At 47.4% G+C, this 8,986-nt stretch overlaps 3 non-coding genes across 3 annotated transcripts; all 3 read right to left on the bottom strand.

The window, feature by feature from the left end:
* Positions 1 to 449: 449 nt before the first annotated feature.
* trnaa-agc lies at positions 450 to 522 on the bottom strand. Its single transcript has one exon. It is a non-coding gene; the product is annotated as a tRNA-Ala (tRNA).
* Positions 523 to 7,036: 6,514 nt separating this feature from the next.
* trnaa-agc lies at positions 7,037 to 7,109 on the bottom strand. Its single transcript has one exon. It is a non-coding gene; the product is annotated as a tRNA-Ala (tRNA).
* Positions 7,110 to 8,262: 1,153 nt separating this feature from the next.
* trnaa-agc lies at positions 8,263 to 8,335 on the bottom strand. Its single transcript has one exon. It is a non-coding gene; the product is annotated as a tRNA-Ala (tRNA).
* Positions 8,336 to 8,986: the final 651 nt, after the last annotated feature.

Here is an 8,986-nt window from a genome sequence, read left to right as displayed (position 1 = left end):
GCTGTCTAAAAGTATTTTTCATGGTAGTTCAGTAAAGGTTGAAGTAGTGACTGCAGTAAGCACAGTGGTGGAAATAGTTGTATTGTTGGGTTCGTATCCAGAGCTACAACAACAATGATTGAACCAAACGAAATAGTTGGAGGATGCGGGCATCGATTCTGCTACCTCTCTCATGCTAAGCGAGCGCTCTAACATTTGAGCTAATCGCCCTGTGCCTCCAACAAGAAGTATGAAATCTCAATGACCGCACTGCCAAATCCCTCGTCCATAAGAAAGGATACTTTTTTTAAAGTATGCTTGCTTCAGCTGTCTAAAAGTATTTTTCATGGTAGTTCAGTAAAGGTTGAAGTAGTGACTGCAGTAAGCCCAGTGGTGGAAATAGTTGTATTGTTGGGTTAGTATCCAGAGCTACAACAACAATGTGTGCTGATTGAACCAAACTAAATATTTGGAGGATGCAGGTATCGATCCCGCTACCTCTCGCATGCTAAGCGAGCGCTCTACCACTTGAGCTAATCCCCCTGCAGCTCCAATCAGAAGTATGAAATCTCAATGACCGCACTGCCAAATCCCTCGTCCATAAGAAAGGATACTTTTTTAAAAGTATGCTTGCTTCAGCTGTCTAAAAGTATTTTTCATGGTAATTCAGTAAAGGTTGAAGTAGTGACTGCAGTAAGCCCAGTGGTGGAAATAGTTGTATTGTTGGGTTAGTATCCAGAGCTACAACAACAATGTGTGCTGATTGAACTAAACTAAATATTTGGAGGATGCAGGAAACAATCCCACTACCTCTCACATGCTAAGCGAGTACTCTACCATTTGAGCTAATCCCCCTGTGACTCCAATAATAAGTATGAAATCTCAATGACCGCACTGCCAAATCCCTCGTCCATAAGAAAGGATACTTTTTTTAAAGTATGCTTGCTTCAGCTCTCTAAAAATATTTTTCATGGTAGTTCAGTAAAGGTTGAAGTAGTGACTGCAGTAAGCCCAGTGGTGGAAATAGTTGTATTGTTGGGTTAGTATCCAGAGCTACAACAACAATGTGTGCTGATTGAACCAAACTAAATAGTTGGAGGATGCAGGCATCAATCCCGCTCCCTCTCACATGCTAAGTGAGCGCTCTACCATTTGAGCTAATCCCTCTGTTCCTTCAACAAGAAGTATGAAATCTCAATGACCGCACTGCCAAATCCCTCGTCCCTAAGAAAGGATACTTGCTTCAGCTGTCTAAAAGTATTTTTCATGGTAGTTCAGTAAAAGTTGAAGTAGTGACTGCAGTAAGTGTCATGTTTTGTCATTTATTATCTTGTCTTGTCCCTGTGCTTCCCATTCTATTCGTTTCCCTCTGCTGGTCTTATTAGGTTCTTTCCCTCTTTCTATCCCTCTCTCTCCCCCTCCCTCTCTCACTCTCTCGCTCTCTCTTCTCTCTATCGTTCCGTTCCTGCTCCCAGCTGTTCCTATTCCCCTAATCAATCATTTAGTCTTCCCACACCTGTTCCCGATCCTTTCCCCTGATTAGAGTCCCTATTTCTTCCTTTGTGTTCCGTTCCTGTCCTGTCGGTTCCTTGTCTAGAATTCACCGTGCTGTGTTTGTGTATCGCCCTGTCGTGTCGTGTTTTCCTCAGATGCTGCGTGGTGAGCAGGTGTCTGAGTCTGTCTGGTTCAAGTGCCTTCCCGAGGCAACCTGCTGTTCACCTGCTGTTCAAGATCGAGTCTCCAGTTTGTCCTCGTCATTTCGAGTGAAAGTTGTGTTTTTTGTTTGTATTTACTTTACTGGATTAAAGACTCTGTTTTCGCCAAGTCGCTTTTGGGTCCTCTTTCACCTGCATGACAGAAGGAACCGACCAAGGAATGGACCCAGCGACTTCAGACGCTCGTTACACTGCCGTCGAGATCCAAGGAGCCATGCTCGGCAGACACGAGCAGGAATTGTCTGCTGCTCGCCATGCCGTGGAGAACCTGGCCGCTCAGGTTTCCGACCTCTCTGGACAGTTCCAGAGTCTACGTCTCGTGCCACCTGTTACTTCCTGGCCTGCCGAGCCTCCAGAACCTAGGGTTAATAACCCACCTTGCTACTCCGGGCAGCCCACTGAGTGCCGCTCCTTTCTCACGCAGTGTGAGATTGTGTTCTCTCTCCAACCCAACACATACTCTAGAGAGAGAGCTCGGGTTGCTTACGTCATTTCACTCCTTACTGGCCGGGCTCGAGAATGGGGCACAGCTATCTGGGAGGCAAGGGCTGATTGCTCTAACAAGTTCCAGAACTTTAAAGAGGAGATGATTCGGGTTTTTGACCGTTCAGTTTTTGGTGGGGAGGCTTCTAGGGCCCTGGCTTCCTTATGCCAAGGTGAACGGTCCATAACGGATTATTCTATTGAGTTTCGCACTCTTGCTGCCTCTAGTGAGTGGAACGAGCCGGCGCTGCTCGCTCGTTTTCTGGAGGGACTCCACGCAGTGGTTAAGGATGAGATTCTCTCCAGGGAGGTTCCTTCAGATGTGGACTCTTTGATTGCTCTCGCCATCCGCATAGAACGACGGGTAGATCTTCGTCACCGGGCTCGTGGAAGAGAGCTCGCATCAACGGTGTTTCCCTGCTCCGCATCGCAACCATCTCCTCCTCTGGCTCAGAGTCTGAGCCCATGCAGCTGGGAGGGATTCGCATCTCGACTAAGGAGAGGGAACGGAGGATCACCAACCGCCTGTGCCTCTATTGCGGAGTTGCTGGACATTTTGTTAATTCATGTCCAGTAAAGCCAGAGCTCATCTGTAAGCGGAGGGCTACAGGTGAGCGCAACTACTCAAGTCTCTCCATCAAGATCCTGTACTACTTTGTCGGTCCATCTACGCTGGACCGGTTCGGGTGCTACATGTAGTGCCTTGATAGACTCTGGGGCTGAGGGTTGTTTCATGGACGAAGCATGGGTTCGGAAACATGACATTCCTTTCAGAGAGTTAGAGAAGCCTACGCCCATGTTCGCCTTAGATGGTAGTCATCTTCCCAGTATCAGATTTGAGACACTACCTTTAACCCTCACAGTATCTGGTAACCACAGTGAGACTATTTCTTTTTTGATTTTTCGTTCACCGTTTACACCTGTTGTTTTGGGTCATCCCTGGCTAGTATGTCATAATCCTTCTATTAATTGGTCTAGTAATTCTATCCTATCCTGGAACGTTTCTTGTCATGTGAAGTGTTTAATGTCTGCCATCCCTCCCGTTTCTTCTGTCCCTACTTCTCAGGAGGAACCTGGCGATTTGACAGGAGTGCCGGAGGAATATCATGATCTGCGCACGGTCTTCAGTCGGTCCCGAGCCAACTCCCTTCCTCCTCACCGGTCGTATGATTGTAGTATTGATCTCCTTCCGGGGACCACTCCTCCTCGGGGTAGACTATACTCTCTGTCGGCTCCCGAACGTAAGGCTCTCGAGGATTATTTGTCTGTGTCTCTTGACGCCGGTACCATAGTGCCTTCTTCCTCTCCGGCCGGGGCGGGGTTCTTTTGTTAAGAAGAAGGACGGTACTCTGCGCCCTGCGTGGATTATCGAGGGCTGAATGACATAACGGTTAAGAATCGTTATCCGCTTCCCCTTATGTCATCAGCCTTCGAGATTCTGCAGGAGCCAGGTGCTTTACTAAGTTGGACCTTCGTAACGCTTACCATCTCGTGCGCATCAGAGAGGGGGACGAGTGGAAAACGGCGTTTAACACTCCGTTAGGGCATTTTGAGTACCGGGTTCTGCCGTTTGGTCTCGCCAATGCGCCAGCTGTTTTTCAGGCATTAGTTAATGATGTTCTGAGAGACATGCTGAACATCTTTGTTTTTGTCTATCTTGACGATATCCTGATTTTTTCTCCGTCACTCGAGATTCATGTTCAGCACGTTCGACGTGTTCTACAGCGCCTTTAGAGAATTGTCTCTACGTAAAGTCTGAGAAGTGCTCTTTTCATGTCTCCTCCGTTACTTTTCTCGGTTCCGTTATTTCCGCTGAAGGCATTCAGATGGATTCCGCTAAGGTCCAAGCTGTCAGTGATTGGCCCGTTCCAAGGTCACGTGTCGAGTTGCAGCGCTTTTAGGTTTCGCTAATTTCTATCGGCGTTTCATTCGTAATTTCGGTCAAGTTGCTGCCCCTCTCACAGCTCTTACTTCTGTCAAGACGTGTTTTAAGTGGTCCGGTTCCGCCCAGGGAGCTTTTGATCTTCTAAAAGAACGTTTTACGTCCGCTCCTATCCTCGTTACTCCTGACGTCACTAGACAATTCATTGTCGAGGTTGACGCTTCAGAGGTAGGCGTGGGAGCCATTCTATCCCAGCGCTTCCAGTCTGACGATAAGGTTCATCCTTGCGCTTATTTTTCTCATCGCCTGTCGCCATCTGAGCGCAACTATGATGTGGGTAACCGTGAACTGCTCGCCATCCGCTTAGCCCTAGGCGAATGGCGACAGTGGTTGAGGGGGCGACCGTTCCTTTTGTCGTTTGGACAGACCATAAGAACCTTGAGTACATCCGTTCTGCCAAACGACTTAATGCCCGTCAAGCTCGTTGGGCGTTGTTTTTCGCTCGTTTCGAGTTTGTGATTTCTTACCGTCCGGGTAGCAAGAACACCAAGCCTGATGCCTTATCCCGTCTGTTTAGTTCTTCTGTGGCTTCTACTGATCCCGAGGGGATTCTTCCTTATGGGCGTGTTGTCGGGTTAACAGTCTGGGGAATTGAAAGACAGGTTAAGCAAGCACTCACGCACACTGCGTCGCCGCGCGCTTGTCCTAGTAACCTCCTTTTCGTTCCTGTTTCCACTCGTCTGGCTGTTCTTCAGTGGGCTCACTCTGCCAAGTTAGCTGGTCATCCCGGTGTTCGAGGCACTCTTGCGTCTATTCGCCAGCGCTTTTGGTGGCCGACTCAGGAGCGTGACACGCGCCGTTTCGTGGCTGCTTGTTCGGACTGCGCGCAGACTAAGTCGGGTAACTCTCCTCCTGCCGGTCGTCTCAGACCGCTCCCCATTCCTTCTCGACCATGGTCTCACATCGCCCTAGACTTCATTACCGGTCTGCCTTTGTCTGCGGGGAAGACTGTGATTCTTACGGTTGTCGATAGGTTCTCTAAGGCGGCACATTTCATTCCCCTCGCTAAACTTCCTTCCGCTAAGGAGACGGCACAAATCATTATCGAGAATGTATTCAGAATTCATGGCCTCCCGTTAGACGCCGTTTCAGACAGAGGCCCGCAATTCACGTCACAGTTTTGGAGGGAGTTCTGTCGTTTGATTGGTGCGTCCGTCAGTCTCTCTTCCGGGTTTCATCCCCAGTCTAACGGTCAAGCAGAGAGGGCCAATCAGACGATTGGTCGCATACTACGCAGTCTTTCTTTCAGAAACCCTGCGTCTTGGGCAGAACAGCTCCCCTGGGCAGAATACGCTCACAATTCGCTTCCTTCGTCTGCTACCGGGTTATCTCCGTTTCAGAGTAGTCTGGGTTACCAGCCTCCTCTGTTCTCATCCCAGCTTGCCGAGTCCAGCGTTCCCTCCGCTCAAGCGTTTGTCCAACGTTGTGAGCGCACCTGGAGGAGGGTGAGGTCTGCACTTTGCCGTTACAGGGCACAGACTGTGAGAGCCGCCAATAAACGCAGGATTAAGAGTCCAAGGTATTGTTGCGGCCAGAGAGTGTGGCTTTCCACTCGCAACCTTCCTCTTACGACAGCTTCTCGTAAGTTGACTCCGCGGTTCATTGGTCCGTTCCGTGTCTCCCAGGTCGTCAATCCTGTCGCTGTGCGACTGCTTCTTCCGCGACATCTTCGTCGCGTCCATCCTGTCTTCCATGTCTCCTGTGTTAAGCCCTTTCTTCGCACCCCCGTTCGTCTTCCCTCCCCCTCCCGTCCTTGTCGAGCGCACCTATTTACAAGGTACATAAGATCATGGACATGCGTTCTCGGGGACGGGGTCACCAATACTTAGTGGATTGGGAGGGTTACGGTCCTGAGGAGAGGAGTTGGGTTCCGTCTCGGGACGTGCTGGACCGTTCACTCATTGATGATTTCCTCCGTTGCCGCCAGGATTCCTCCTCGAGTGCGCCAGGAGGCGCTCGGTGAGTGGGGGTACTGTCATGTTTTGTCATTTATTATCTTGTCTTATCCCTGTGCTTCCCATTCTATTCGTTTCCCTCTGCTGGTCTTATTAGGTTCTTTCCCTCTTTCTATCCCTCTCTCTCCCCTCCCTCTCTCACTCTCTCGCTCTCTCTTCTCTCTATCGTTCCGTTCCTGCTCCCAGCTGTTCCTATTCCCCTAATCAATCATTTAGTCTTCCCACACCTGTTCCCGATCCTTTCCCCTGATTAGAGTCCCTATTTCTTCCTTTGTGTTCCGTTCCTGTCCTGTCGGTTCCTTGTCTAGAATTCACCGTGCTGTGTTTGTGTATCGCCCTGTCGTGTCGTGTTTTCCTCAGATGCTGCGTGGTGAGCAGGTGTCTGAGTCTGTCTGGTTCAAGTGCCTTCCCGAGGCAACCTGCTGTTCACCTGCTGTTCAAGATCGAGTCTCCAGTTTGTCCTCGTCATTTCGAGTGAAAGTTGTGTTTTTTGTTTGTATTTACTTTACTGGATTAAAGACTCTGTTTTCGCCAAGTCGCTTTTGGGTCCTCTTTCACCTGCATGACAGTAAGCCCAGTGGTGGAAATAGTTGTATTGTTGGGTTCGTTTCCAGAGCTACAACAACAATGATTGAACCAAACGAAATAGTTGGAGGATGCGGGCATCGATTCTGCTACCTCTCTCATGCTAAGCGAGCGCTCTAACATTTGAGCTAATCCCCCTGTGCCTCCAACAAGAAGTATGAAATCTCAATGACCGCACTGCCAAATCCCTCGTTCATAAGAAAGGATACTTTTTTTAAAGTATACTTGCTTCAGCTGTCTAAAAGTATTTTTCATGGTAGTTCAGTAAAGGTTGAAGTATTGCCTGCAGTAAGCCCAGTGGTGGAAATAGTTGTATTGTTGGGTTAGTATCCAGAGCTACAACAACAATGTGTGCTAATTGAACCAAACTAAATATTTGGAGGATGTGGGCATCGATCCCACTACCTCTCGCATGCTAAGCGAGCGCTCTACCATTTGAGCTAATCCCCCTGCAGCTCCAATCAGAATTATGAAACCTCAATGACCGCACTGCCAAATCCCTCGTCCATAAGAAAGGATACTTTTTTAAAAGTATGCTTGCTTCAGCTGTCTAAAAGTATTTTTCATGGTACTTCAGTAAAGGTTGAAGTAGTGACTGCAGTAAGCCCAGTGGTGGAAATAGTTGTATTGTTGGGTTAGTATCCAGAGCTACAACAACAATGTGTGCTGATTGAACTAAACTAAATATTTGGAGGATGCAGGAAACAATCCCACTACCTCTCACATGCTAAGCGAGTACTCTACCATTTGAGCTAATCCCCCTGTGACTCCAATAAGAAGTATGAAATCTCAATGACCGCACTGCCAAATCCATCGTCGATTAAGATAGGATAATTTTTAAAAAGTATGCTTGCTTCAGCTGTCTAAAAGTTTTTTTCATGGTAGTTCAGTAAAGGTTGAAGTAGTGACTGCAGTAAGCCCAGTGGTGGAAATAGTTGTATTGTTGGGTTAGTATCCAGAGCTACAACAACAATGTGTGCTGATTGAACCAAACTAAATAGTTGGAGGATGCAGGCATCAATCCCGCTCCCTCTCACATGCTAAGTGAGCGCTCTACCATTTGAACTAATCCCTCTGTTCCTTCAACAAGAAGTATGAAATCTCAATGACCGCACTGCCAAATCCCTCGTCCCTAAGAAAGGATACTTGCTTCAGCTGTCTAAAAGTATTTTTCATGGTAGTTCAGTAAAAGTTGAAGTAGTGACTGCAGTAAGCCCAGTGGTGGAAATAGTTGTATTGTTGGGTTCGTTTCCAGAGCTACAACAACAATGATTGAACCAAACGAAATAGTTGGAGGATGCAGGCATCGATTCTGCTACCTCTCTCATGCTAAGCGAGCGCTCTAACATTTGAGCTAATCCCCCTGTGCCTCCAACAAGAAGTATGAAATCTCAATGACCGCACTGCCAAATCCCTCGTTCATAAGAAAGGATACTTTTTTAAAAGTATACTTGCTTCAGCTGTCTAAAAGTATTTTTCATGGTAGTTCAGTAAAGGTTGAAGTATTGCCTGCAGTAAGCCCAGTGGTGGAAATAGTTGTATTGTTGGGTTAGTATCCAGAGCTACAACAACAATGTGTGCTAATTGAACCAAACTAAATATTTGGAGGATGTGGGCATCGATCCCACTACCTCTCGCATGCTAAGCGAGCGCTCTACCATTTGAGCTAATCCCCCTGCAGCTCCAATCAGAATTATGAAACCTCAATGACCGCACTGCCAAATCCCTCGTCCATAAGAAAGGATACTTTTTTTAAAGTATGCTTGCTTCAGCTGTCTAAAAGTATTTTTCATGGTACTTCAGTAAAGGTTGAAGTAGTGACTGCAGTAAGCCCAGTGGTGGAAATAGTTGTATTGTTGGGTTAGTATCCAGAGCTACAACAACAATGTGTGCTGATTGAACTAAACTAAATATTTGGAGGATGCAGGAAACAATCCCACTACCTCTCACATGCTAAGCGAGTACTCTACCATTTGAGCTAATCCCCTGTGACTCCAATAAGAAGTATGAAATCTCAATGACCGCACTGCCAAATCCATCGTCGATTAAGATAGGATAATTTTTAAAAAGTATGCTTGCTTCAGCTGTCTAAAAGTATTTTTCATGGTAGTTCAGTAAAGGTTGAAGTAGTGACTGCAGTAAGCCCAGTGGTGGAAATAGTTGTATTGTTGGGTTAGTATCCAGAGCTACAACAACAATGTGTGCTGATTGAACCAAACTAAATAGTTGGAGGATGAAGGCATCGATCCCGCTCCCTCTCAAATGCTAAGCGAGCGCTCTACCATTTGAGCTAATCCCCCTGTTCCTTCAACAAGAAGTATGAAATC

Source organism: Oncorhynchus gorbuscha, unplaced genomic scaffold (genome assembly GCF_021184085.1).
Source record: "Oncorhynchus gorbuscha isolate QuinsamMale2020 ecotype Even-year unplaced genomic scaffold, OgorEven_v1.0 Un_scaffold_1568, whole genome shotgun sequence".
NCBI classification, from domain to species: Eukaryota; Metazoa; Chordata; class Actinopteri; order Salmoniformes; family Salmonidae; genus Oncorhynchus; species Oncorhynchus gorbuscha.
The sequence above is the reverse complement of the archived record's forward strand: the minus strand, read 5'-3'. Positions and strand labels throughout refer to the sequence as shown.